We start from the raw sequence: 12,577 nt of genomic DNA, 5'->3' as shown, positions 1-12,577 counted from the left end.
GGACGGCGTTACAGTGGAGAGAAGGAGAGCCGGTATCCTAAAACTCCAGGGAATTATTTCAACATGCCCATTTGAACTGTGCGTCTACAGTTCCCATTTATCTGGTAATTACCCCCTTTTACATGCTGGCAAACGGAGGATTCATTTTATTGTTGAATTGTTACAATTTAATCTAAATTGTTTCTATTGTCTGTATTGTCTCTTATGTATTAAATTCTTTACATGTGGTACTACACCATGAGAGATTTTGTTTATATCCCTTGTATGTGGAATATATGCTGAAGGATCTTTCGGCAGAGGAATACGCTACTAAGCGCCGGATAAGTCTGTAACCTAATTCGTGTTTTTGGTGACTTTGGTGAAGGTTTTGGGAGAGCCTTTTTTTGAGGTTAACGGATTAGTCTGGCTGCTTCTTGCGCACGTTGTCCTACCTGTACATCACACACAGTCTATTGGAATTCTTTTTCTCCTTTGGTATAGGAAGTGACAGTGTGCAGCAGAATGTATGCGATAAGGGAAAACAGAAAAAGTAAATTTGATTATGTTTTTCGTGAAGATAATGATTCCACGATTCTCATAGATGAAGATTTAGAAAGTATAATGCGAAAACTAGAAAATGTTTTACTCAGAGAGAGTAGATTATGGTGGGAAATGGTGACATTAGAAAAATACCAAACCCACCAGCTGATACCGAAAGGTCTTATCATTTCAAAGGAATGCTCCTTCTCAACAGCAAAAGAGGAGTTCATACAAGAATGGGACCACATTCTGAGAACATGTTCCTTTGCATTGATAAAACTCATTATTCTAGATCGGAAAAGAGAATTAGAAGAAGTGGAAGCAGAAATCAAAACATTAAAAGAATTAACTTTACCTTTCGTCAAACTACCTGACTATATAGAAATGGAAAATAGGATAGAAATAAGTTTAAAGAAAAATGAAAGACAACTTATCGAAAGAAAAGTAAGAAAATTTAATAGAGACAAAAAGAGGGAGTTGGATGAGGACTCTGGATCAGTTAAAGAGGCCATAGAGGAACATAGAGTCCCCAAAAAGATGCCAGATAAAATTACTCAGAAATATAATAAAGGCAGAAAAAACAAAACGCCAATAATAAAAAGAAATCCCCATTTCCATGAAATACATAGAGAAATATATGAAGACAGAGAGGAAAGAAACGAAAGGTGGTTACCACCACATAAAAGAAATAGAAGGGAACAAGGATGGAGGAATAATATGGGAAAAAAACACCATACGTCCGAAAGTAACACACCATACTTCAAACCCGTCTCTAGAAGGCTTAATTTTGAAAGAGTTGAGAGAGAGGAGGCGATAGAGAAAAGGGGAAATTTCCTAAAGAAGAGGGATGATAGGGATAGAAATATTCCATATAGAGAGTTCCCATACAGATATAGGGGAGATAGACAATCTCCAAAGAGACATGACAGAAGCAGGGAAAGACATCATCTGAACCGTCATAATAGTCCAGATGATCGCCCCCATTCGCAGTTAGATCAAAGGGGTAGTAACAGATTTCAAGTCCTGGAAAATTTTGAGGAACCACAAGTACCGCATTTTTTAGACAGAAGAGGGCACAACCCACGAAGGCCTTAGCTGTAATGAAGAAGAATAAGAGGGGTTGCAGAGGAGGAATTAAAAAGAAAAAATGTAAAAAGAAAAGAAAAAGAAGAAAGAATAAAAGGAAAAACAAGGAAAACCCCATTCCCACGAATATAAGATCAGGGAATGAGGGAAAAATAAAAATATTCAACCTCAGTAATCACTTATTGGAGAAGGCTGAAATATCAGTCCTTGAAAAAGGCCTGAAATTTGCCCCTGCCCTGCCATTAAATAAATTCAACACTTATGTGGATCTAAATAAATTCGTACGAAAATTGTGCTTGAAGAAATTCTTCATTAACAGCGATATGCCCGATATACAAGAAGTGGATAAAACTCCTTTTAAACCGAAGTCAATTTTTTACCCTATGCACATGAAAGGTAATTTTATCGAGACTTTTCTAAAATTAGTAGGGGATGACATAAAAGAAATGGAGAATAAAACTAAAAAGTTCAATTTATCCTATAAAGAACATATGGCACTAAAATCCTTAAAAGAAAATGATGAAATAATAATCAAACCAGCGGATAAGGGGGGGGGGATAGTTATAATGACAAAGGAGGATTATAACAAGGAGATTTACAAGCAATTGGGAGACGGAATAACATACAGAAAATTAAAGAATGACCCCACGGAAAAAATAGTAGAGGATTTAAAGAACTTGCTAACGGAATTTAAAAATAATGACACCATTGGCGATAGAGAATATAAGTTCCTCATAATTGAAGAACCATGTACTCCGGTTTTATATATCCTCCCTAAAGTACATAAAAACCCCCTAAACCCCCCAGGCCGGCCTATTATATCAGGGATAGGATCGGCCACGGCCAACCTATCCGAGTTCATTGATTATTATCTACAGCCCTTGGTACAAAGAAATAGATCTCATCTTAAAGATACACGAGATATGCTAAATGCGCTACAAGAGATGCCTTGGGAGGACGGCCATATTTTAATAACTGCAGATGTTCGATCATTATATACCATTATCCGACATGCAGATGGTATCGAGGCCCTTACCAAAATTTTAGCTGTCAGTGACTTGGAAAAAAACTTACAGACCCTTTTAATTAGGGGAGTTTTATTCATTTTAGAGCATAACTATTTTTCTTTTTTTCTTTTAATGATGAATTTTATATGCAGAATGTTGGCACTGCTATGGGCACCAGGTTCGCTCCAAGTTATGCGAATATATTCATGGGACACTGGGAAAATAAATTCATATGGGACCAGTGCCCCTTCGGAGCGAACCTGGTGTCCTGGAAAAGATACATTGATGACGTGTTTTTTATTTGGAGGGGAGGAGAGGAGATTTTAAAGAATTTTTATACTTACCTCAATAATAACCCTTTTAATATTGAATTCACTTTCGAAAGCAGCAGAGAAAGAATCAATTTTTTAGATATTACTATTTATGTTGAGGACCAAAAAATATGCACAAAAAACTTTAGTAAACCGACGGATTCGGGTGCATACATTAATGCCAACAGTTGCCATCATCCTAATTGGCTTAAGTCGATCCCCGAAGGCCAATTTAGGAGGTTGAGAAGAAACTGCACAAAAAAGGAAATATATGATTCTCAATCAAAAGAGATGGAACATAAATTTGAAGCCTCAGGATATAAAAAAGATTCACTATCTTCCACCAATAATAAGGTTGCAGAGCTAAACAGAGAAGCTCTACTAAAACCAAAAGAAAAAAATCAAAAGAATGATTCAGAGGCTTTTAAATGGGCCTTTGTCACGACTTTTAGCAGCCAGTATAAAAATCTTGAGCAAAGTCTCAAGAGACATTGGGGAATCCTAAGGAAGGACCCAGTAATTGGGGGGTTGCTGCCGGAGGTCCCTAAATGTATTTACCGCAGAGCACCCACTATTAAAAGTACATTAGTTAAGAGTGCTCTGACGGTAACCAACAAACAAATGACCACGGTCAAATCAAAGGGTTTTTTCCGCTGTGGGCTGTGCATAGCCTGCAGACATGTAAAAGGCAGTATTAATAAAATAAATGAGGTAAAAATAAACACTACTACATTCAAGATTCAGGATTTTATGACTTGTAATAGCAGCAACATCGTGTACGCTATTGAATGTACATGTAATTTATGGTACATCGGAAGAACATCGAGGCCATTCAAAACGAGATTAGGTGAACACCTGCGAAATATCAAAAAGGGCGTCAAAACACATGCTCTTTCTGAACATTTCAGAATTCATCATAATAGCTGCACTTCTGGAATTAAATCTTTCTGTGGGATTAAACATATAAAGAAAAGTATTAGACAAAGGGACCTGAAATCAGCGTTGGCAAAAGCCGAAATGAAAACTATTTATGAGTTGGGGACCCTCATGCCTGGGGGTCTCAACTCAGATTTTGAAATTAAATGGTTCCTGTAATAATCCTAAAAGAAACCCAATGTGCTGCTATTTAATTTTGCTGCCAGTTAAAACTTGCTGCCATTATATTAAATTAAATTTTATTATTCATTTTACTGCTAACAAAATTTTAAAACCTTTTAAAGAATACTTCTTTTAGCTACTGCTTAATTGGTCTGGCCACAACAAAAGGGAAGGGTATTTTTACATTTTTTATATACTTTTCTTTTATACACTTGGTCACTTGAGCACTTTATCTCTCCTAGCACTTTCAATATTAGCACTCGCAATTGAAGTACTGCAGTTACCATGTATGTTGTTAAACTGTTTCCTTATGATAAATTGACACATTGTTTTGATCTTTTTTATCAAAAGCCTCCAACACATATACCTGGACAAAAGTAACGGACTCTGCTGGTATTCAGAAGCGCACAGCGTCTAGATTGCATTCAGACGGCTGCGGCGTCATGGTAACCCTGGACGCTGGACATTACGCTACATTGCCAGTAACAGGAAGCCGGCAGTCGCGGAGAGGATTATGGGACTCGTAGTTTTTCTGATGTCTAGGAATCCGACCGCGCTGCCGGAGCTTCAATAGGATTGGCTAGCAGCCTTTTAAAAGTCAGGTGCAGCGGGCAGAATCTACACCTTGATAAAGTCCCCAGGCGGGGAGGAAACGCGTCGGTGGTGTATGCCCGCACTTTGAACACCCAGTTTGTGCAGCAGCAGAAGGGGAGATTTCCAGAGACCTTTGGTGAGCAGGACGGCGTTACAGTGGAGAGAAGGAGAGCCGGTATCCTAAAACTCCAGGGAATTATTTCAACATGCCCATTTGAACTGTGCGTCTACAGTTCCCATTTATCTGGTAATTACCCCCTTTTACATGCTGGCAAACGGAGGATTCATTTTATTGTTGAATTGTTACAATTTAATCTAAATTGTTTCTATTGTCTGTATTGTCTCTTATGTATTAAATTCTTTACATGTGGTACTACACCATGAGAGATTTTGTTTATATCCCTTGTATGTGGAATATATGCTGAAGGATCTTTCGGCAGAGGAATACGCTACTAAGCGCCGGATAAGTCTGTAACCTAATTCGTGTTTTTGGTGTATTTAATGGTTTAGCCTGACTGAACTGACATACATATACCACACTTAACCATGTGTTTTAATAATTAGGCTGAGCTTTGTAGCAAAAAGACATTAAGGGGGGCATGCAATCCTCCGCCACTATTTCCGATGGGGGAGATAGCGGCGGATGCCTATTCAATGTTTTCCTATTCAATGTTTAGCGACAGAACGAGTGAGACTTTAAAAGCCGTCGGGCCCATTCTGCTGATAACGGCCGTGGATAGTCACGATGCCGGCCGTATCTTGACATTTCACGGCCATCCACGCGGACGCACCCCCTTTTTGGCGATCGTCAAGCGGGACATTGAATCCCACCTGCTGATTTGCTGTTGGGCAAACAACAAACATGCTAGAATCACGGCTGTCGGGACGGACCGACAGTCGTGATTGCATACCCCCTAATACTATGCGGTGGTTATTATTCGGTATCACACAATCTAATTATGATTAAATACACATTATGGGTGAGATTTAATAGGATGAGAGATTCAGAAAGTGAAAGATTTGGTGAGAAATCTCCAGTTTTTTTAAAGTGGCAATCATTTACACTTCAAAATCAAACTGGTTTTGCAGTGTAAATGATTGCCGCTTTAAAAAAACTGGAGATTTTTCACCAAATCTGTCACTTTCTGAATCTCTCATCCTATTAAATCTCACCCTATGTTTTTAATATGACGCCTTGCTATTTATTTATATACATATTTAGTGGTTTTTATCTTGTTTTCTATTATATATGAAGTCACCCACTTGTCTGTACTCTCAGTGGATTACATTCAAAATAGCCACTCCGGAATAAAGGCAATACAGTATAGGTAAAAGTTAGCAGCTCGCCATGTCTGTTTGGCTTATTGACCCATAAGGAAACTGAATGTGCAGGGTACACGCATATATCTGTCTTCTGCTATGGACTAATAGTTATTACAAGTACATGCTTGCTTAATTTTCTGTTGTACATTTTCTTGTGTATTTGTTTATGAAACCAAAGTATTAGTTAATGATTTACAAGAACTGTATAATGGGCATGCAATATGTTTATAAGAGGCATATTTATTACAATCGGATGTCATGATAAAATCGCTCATTGCGGGTCGAGAAAGCCCCGCCCCTGAGTAGGCACCCTGCGCATGCACCACTGACAGTCGGGTACCTCCCCTTTTACTTACCTGGTAATCAATGTCCAGTGTTTTCCTCCAGCTCAAGTCATGTGATATCCAGTTTAGTGACCCCATTATCTGATGTCTGTTGTAAAATACTGTGGGCCAGATGCACTAAGCTTCAAAAGTGATAAAATGTTGAGTGATAAAAAAGCCAACCAATCAGCTTCTACCTGCCATGTCACAGACTGTGTTTAAAAAATGTCAGGCAGGAGCTGATTGGTTGGTTGTTTATCACTCTCCATATGTCTGCATCAGGACACAGATCACCACACCGGGGACTCTAAGTAGATTTAAAAGAAAAAAAACATAATTAGCCTGTGATTGTATTAGCCTGTGGGCTAATCACTGGCACCCAACTCTGTTCTGCCTGTCAGAGCAGAGAATGGAGCTGGGAATCAGAGGGGACCTGTGGGTAACGCTGTCTCCGGATAGCGTTAATATCACATGAATCACTGCAGCAGTTTTGAACCACTGTGCCATGGCACACTAGTGTGCCTTGAGCAGGGCAGCCGAGAGGAATGCTGGGCCCCGGTAAAATTTTGGGTGTGTGGCCTAAGTGTGGGAGGTGTGGCCACCTCCTGCGCTTAGGCCACACCCCCAAAATGTTTAGAGGGGGGTGAAACAAAACTCTAAAACCTCTAAACTCAGCAGCAGTACACATCTACACATGTGCTGTGTACACAGGCTCATGCTGTCAGTGTGATGCTCGTGCTGAGAGACAGAGGGGGAAGGGCGGGGACAGACCAGGGCCCGGGTAATTAGTACCCCCCCCTCCCCCCCCTCTCGGCTGCCCTGGCCTTGAGTTGTTCTCAAGAGCTAGAGATTTCCACAACAGTTTACAGCCACCGCCACGTTAAACTTTTAGTCACTGGTCTCATCCTTTTGTAATCCTGTCTCTGTATATTGGGCGGCTTTCTCGGCTCCTGATTGGCCGCTAGGCGGCTCCTGATTGGCCAGAAATCCTTCTGAGTAGAGACGCAGAGGATGAAGGATCTCTGCGACTCTCTAGTGTCCAGCGGAGCGGGTACCACTGCAGCCGGGAGAAGCGCGACTTGAACAGAAGATCTGGTCTGACAGATGACCGTTTCCCCATTTGAAATACATATGCTTCTGCAGCTTCATCTGCTTATATACTGTTGTGGACATTGTTAAAGAATTGATTGGGTAAACTCTACGTAGCTATCGTCATCGCTCACTCTCCCATTGAGGTGGGTGAAGACTATTTGGATTTCGCTTATCGAACAGGTCACATGACATGGTCAATAGGGAATTAGCGTTGACATTTTTCCTTTAAGACCATTTAAGGGTAACACAATTAGAATTTGTTTTAATGGTAAATATTAAAACATTTTAATGACTCACATTTAGATTCTAGAATTCAAATAGCATACTTGTCTGTGAGAGCTTTTGTAACATGTTAAATGCTGCTCATTGTATGCTTCGCTTCCTTTCCATGGTTTAATAAACTTCAAGGTCTCAAATACGTCCCTAATTTGTTGCTTTTGGCAGAGGCAGACAATGTGATAATAGCTCCTAAGGAAAAAAAAATAGCAGCTGGCAAGTTTACAAGTAAAATACAGTATGTTTAGTCTTCTGATAAATGGGATTGTTTGTTTTTGTTTTTTTTTTCTTTTTGTAGCCTTTCTGTAGAAAATCACGAAACGGCAAGAAGCATCATGTCTCTTCGGAGACCTGGCGGTCCCACCGTTCCGTCTACTCCCTCTTGCTCTGATGGGAAGAAATATTCTGTTACCCGTGAACATTCGCTTTTATTATACAAACTTTCTTTTTTTTGGGGGGGGGGGGGGGGGCGCCTTGGAACTTTATATCTATAGCTGTTAGTTTATCACACAATTTGTGTTTATTTTTAAGATTATTGTGCACTGAACCAGGGTTGTTCTTGGTGCGACACCAAGAGCAGACCCATACATCATTTTTTGGGGCCACTTGATTGTAAGATAGCGAGTACATTCCATTGTAAACCACCTATTTGTGGTCTCTGAATATTGGCGATTTGACAGTTGGACTCTGGAAATCTTGGCACGACTGCACTAAACCAACATTCTTGAGACTGCTGCCTATCAATTTACTAGAGCCAGTAATATCACTGAGTAAATTCAGGATCGTTAGCCATGATGCACTGTATACCCATTTTAATTGTAATCGGCATTGTTGTGATAACTGGCTTCCTGTTATGTTATTATTGTATTTTGGCCTTACCTATATAATAATGGCCTTACCTATATAATCAGTATGTAACGCCTGTCCCATCTTCAATATGCACGAGCAATGGAGGCCAGGTCACCCCAACACTGGGGCAGATGTATTAAGCCTGGAGAAGAGATAAACTGGAGTTAAAGTGGAGATAACATGGAAGAGATAACGCACCAGCCAATCAGCTGTGTTTGAAATATGACAGTTGGGATCTGATTGGCTGGTGCGTTATCTCCTTCCACTTTATCTCCAGTTTATCTCTTCACCAGGCTTAATACATCTGCCCCAATGGCTCTTACTGCTAGGTAGAGACTTATGATATAAGACCTTGCACCACAGGAGGGAAGGACCAAGCTGGCCACCAGGAATTGGGTAAGTATAGGATTGGCTGGAGGGGGTAAGGGATGTCGGATGGAGAAAAGCAGAATGGGGGGGGGGGGGGTGGAGGACCAGGCAGAGTAGCAGAAAGAGGGAGTACATAAACCGGAACCAGTAACTTACAGTTGAAGCCAACGTTGTGGACAAGTACATGGCATATAACTAAGCTGAGTCCTCAGACGGCTCTTAAATAAGTATCACAGTGGCAGATAACCACAGGATTTGGTGCGATTACAGATGGTTTACATAAGTGAAGGAAAAGCACATAAAGGAAGAGGGTCCTGCTCGAGACCATCCGCACTGACAGAATTGGGTGCACTCTCTCCATCCACCAATTTATGTTGCAGGTGCAATTAAGCTGTAAAGTTAGCATTGAGATGTAAATGTCAACATTTGAAAAAAAACGAGCAGTTCTTCCAACACACCCATGGGGTGGCAGCCTGGAGTATTTTTTTATTGTTTGTTTGGGGTTTTTTTGTGTGTGTGTGTGTGGGGGGGGGGGTGTGTGTGTGTGTGTGTGTGTGTGGGGGGGGGGGGCAACAGTAACCCTAATTCCCAGCTTGCCCTCCAAGTCTTTTAGTTACACAGTATTTTTTTGCCTTTTCACCTCCATTTCTGTCAGTTATTGTAGTTCATTTATTTATAGATATTTTAGCCAGTTATTTCAGTTCATTAAAGTTTTAGGGGTTAGTCAATGTCTGTGGATATTTCAAATGTAAAAAACGGCTTGGGAATCCAACTGTTGGGACTTTCCGACAGTCAGAGTCCCAGATTGACTATCCCCCATAATCTAATTCCATCCAGTGAAAGATGTCAAAGTTCTACCCACCATACAGAAGGTCAACTGGACCACCTTGTGTTGGTTTCATCCCAATCGCCACACAGGGGTGTTTGAATGCATAAATGGACAAACAGACCAATTCATTTTATATATAATGCTCCTGAAACAGTGATCATTGGGCTGGTGCATGGAGCTCTACTATTCTTTACAATGCTTTGAATGGGATCCTATTACCAGAGATGGAAAGCAAATCTCTTAAATCTTGACGGGCTACTGCTAGGAATAGGTCGCATCTTCCACTGGGGGAAGTGTTTTTCACACTTTAATGAGCAGATCCATGGCCATATTAAGGCTCTTGGGGGCCCTCGGGCAACTGCACTTGTTTGGGCTCTGGGGCAACTTAGCATCGGGGGCCCCTTCCAATAAAATAGCTTCTTACTTAGACCCCTTCCCCCACTGACCCCTCAAGTACCAGCCTCCCACAGCATTTTCCTTGCTGTGTTCTTCTGCATGGATACAGCACTGAGTGGCTCCATAGTCCTCCCATAGTTCTCCCACAATCCAAAAATATACCGGTAGGCTAATTGTCTCCCAACAAATGAATCCTAGAATTTCTTTGTGTGCCTGTACATGTGGTAGGGAATATAGATTGTAAGCTCCTGTGGGGCAGGGACTGCTTTGAATGTTCAAAATATTCTCTGTAAAATGCTGCGGAATATGTGTGCGCTATATAAATAACTGGTAATAAATAAATAATGTGTCATGTGACACAGGGAGCCGCTATGTGGTATCTCCATGCAAAATGCCTGCGTAGATCCGGGGCAGCCCGGGAACAGGTGCTTGAAATTAGCAGGGTCAAACTGACATTTTATGAGGGCCCTCTGTGTGTGGGGGCCCCGTGGCAACCACTCCTGTAACATCTTAATCTGGCCTTGAGGAGAACCATGTGTACGCGATAGGGGCCCTTTGAGATTTAAAGATGCTTATATTTTACTTATTTTCATTGCGATCTTAGCAGCGATTCTGTATCCTGTAACACAGGCATGTCCAACCTGCGGCCCTCCAGATGTGCTAAAACTACACATCCCAGCATGCCTTGCCACAATTTGGCTATTAGGGAATGCTAGAATGATGGCAATGCATGCTGGGATGTGTAGTTTTAGCACATCTGGAGGGCCGCAAGTTGGACAAGCCTGCTGTAACATGTTGGAATGATATCTAGTAAAACTAAATGATGGAGTAATGAATATATTGCCAAGATGCGCGGTTATTCTCCTGACAAAAAGACTTTATCTCTGCTATTATTCTTTTTTACAGTGCTAACAATCACGAGCGCTATATGACTGACTTCTAAGCATCTGCTACGTCTGATAAATAGTACTTGGGCCTACTGACTGTACATCCTCTTCCTTTCATGTAAGTATGATTAAAATAATTCACTCTGAATTCCTAACTGTGACAGCTTCTTTTGATCGGATATGGATGAACATTAATATTGAGAACATGGCATTCAGTTTTTTTCGGGCTATAATCCCTCAAAGCATTCACATATTTATCTCAGGAATGATGAGCGAGTTATTCTTTGGAATTCTGCTTGAATGTTTGATGTCCTCTTTATAATATGTTATCTATGTTCATGGAGCACATTTTTACGTTTGGGGGTTTGAGATGTGCTATACAGTTCAACTTCAATATTTTTATTGATTTTTGGTACAATAAATAAGTCATTTCCCCATACGGATAGTGTAGCTCGACAGTCCTTATGTGACCAGTAATTGTTTAGGGTTAGAATGGGGGAGAGGTGTTGGTTAATAATACCACCATTTTGGGGGGATTCTGACTGTTGGTATCACGAATTTCAGGATCCCACAGGGCTGGATTGGCCATCTGGCACTTTTGACAAATGCCAGAGGAGCTGATGGGCAGGTGGGCTGATTTTCTTCTTGTAAGGTGGAGGCTCCGCCTCCCGATCAGCGCACAGAGAGAGCTGCTGGACTCGCGGCAGGTCCGGTGGCTCTCTCTGTGCGCCGCTGAGGTCCAGGAGAGAGAGGGGCATCCCACGCTGCTATTCCCCTCTCTCTTGTGCACAAATGTAAGGGCCGATTTGGTGGCCCAGTCCGTCGCTGGGATCCCAAATGCCCCAATTGCGTACTCAACCCAAATGCTACACTCTTTAGTCCACGTATTTGTGCATGCACAGAACCCGGCAACGATAGGCTTCAGCGAGTTCCACACCCCCCGGGCCGTTCGTTGTGGAGAGGGAGTGCTGGGGTCAGAAATGAGGTCCGCCCATGGAAACCCCCAGCATTTTATGAGCGTTCCATTGATAATGCTGAGTGTTCCCATGGGATCGCAGGCAGGCCGATGCCTTCCGGGCACGGGTGGCTGATATCACAGGACATCCACGGATGCCACCACTCTTCGGTGGACACCGAAGGAAATAAAAGTCAGTTGAGACTGCCTTTTATTTCTGAAGTCAGGAGAACTCACTCAATGGTTGTGCAATGTTCTTTCATAGTAGGGGCCTGAGACGGGTTCTAGCAATGACTGTTCGTTTTTTGGAAAACAGCTTTTCGCTTCCCTTTGTAACCAAATATAGAGGAAAGCCGTTACGGAAACGGCAACTTCTGCTTAATCGTCACAGGTCAAGATTCTGCTATTTTTGTGACATTTCTTTATAAGTTTTCCCCTATGCCCCTTTTAAAGTGATATCTCCTATATATTTGGCTACATCTGTCACTCAAAGTGGGTGTCTGTGTCTATAACGCTCTGTTCCTGGACTTTCCTCTTAATGTGTGATTGCCTTCATCTGTGCTGAACACCTTTCTGAGAAATTAACCTGTTTAAAACAGGTGATGGCAATCATACATTAAGGGGAAGTCTAGAAACAGAGCATTGTGTCCCTCCTGGAGAGGG

The 12,577-nt window shown here is 41.5% G+C and overlaps 1 protein-coding gene across 4 annotated transcripts in view; it reads left to right on the top strand.

The window, feature by feature from the left end:
- LOC146073963 (non-muscle caldesmon-like) overlaps positions 1-12,577 on the top strand; it is a 164,976-nt gene that overhangs the window by 58,254 nt on the left and 94,145 nt on the right. For 3 of the 4 annotated variants that reach the window (XM_083181587.1, XM_083181591.1, XM_083181590.1), the window contains exon 2: positions 10,979-11,077. The gene's annotated coding sequence lies outside the window, so the exon portion shown is untranslated. Of the gene's footprint in view, positions 1-4,399; positions 4,863-10,978; positions 11,078-12,577 lie in introns of those variants that run through there. The other variant, XM_083181588.1, reaches the window with a different exon arrangement.

Source organism: Crinia signifera, chromosome 4 (assembly GCF_055691185.1).
Source record: "Crinia signifera chromosome 4, ASM5569118v1, whole genome shotgun sequence".
NCBI classification, from domain to species: Eukaryota; Metazoa; Chordata; class Amphibia; order Anura; family Myobatrachidae; genus Crinia; species Crinia signifera.
Note: the sequence above shows the minus strand (reverse complement) of the source record. Positions and strands in the feature narration are given on the sequence as shown.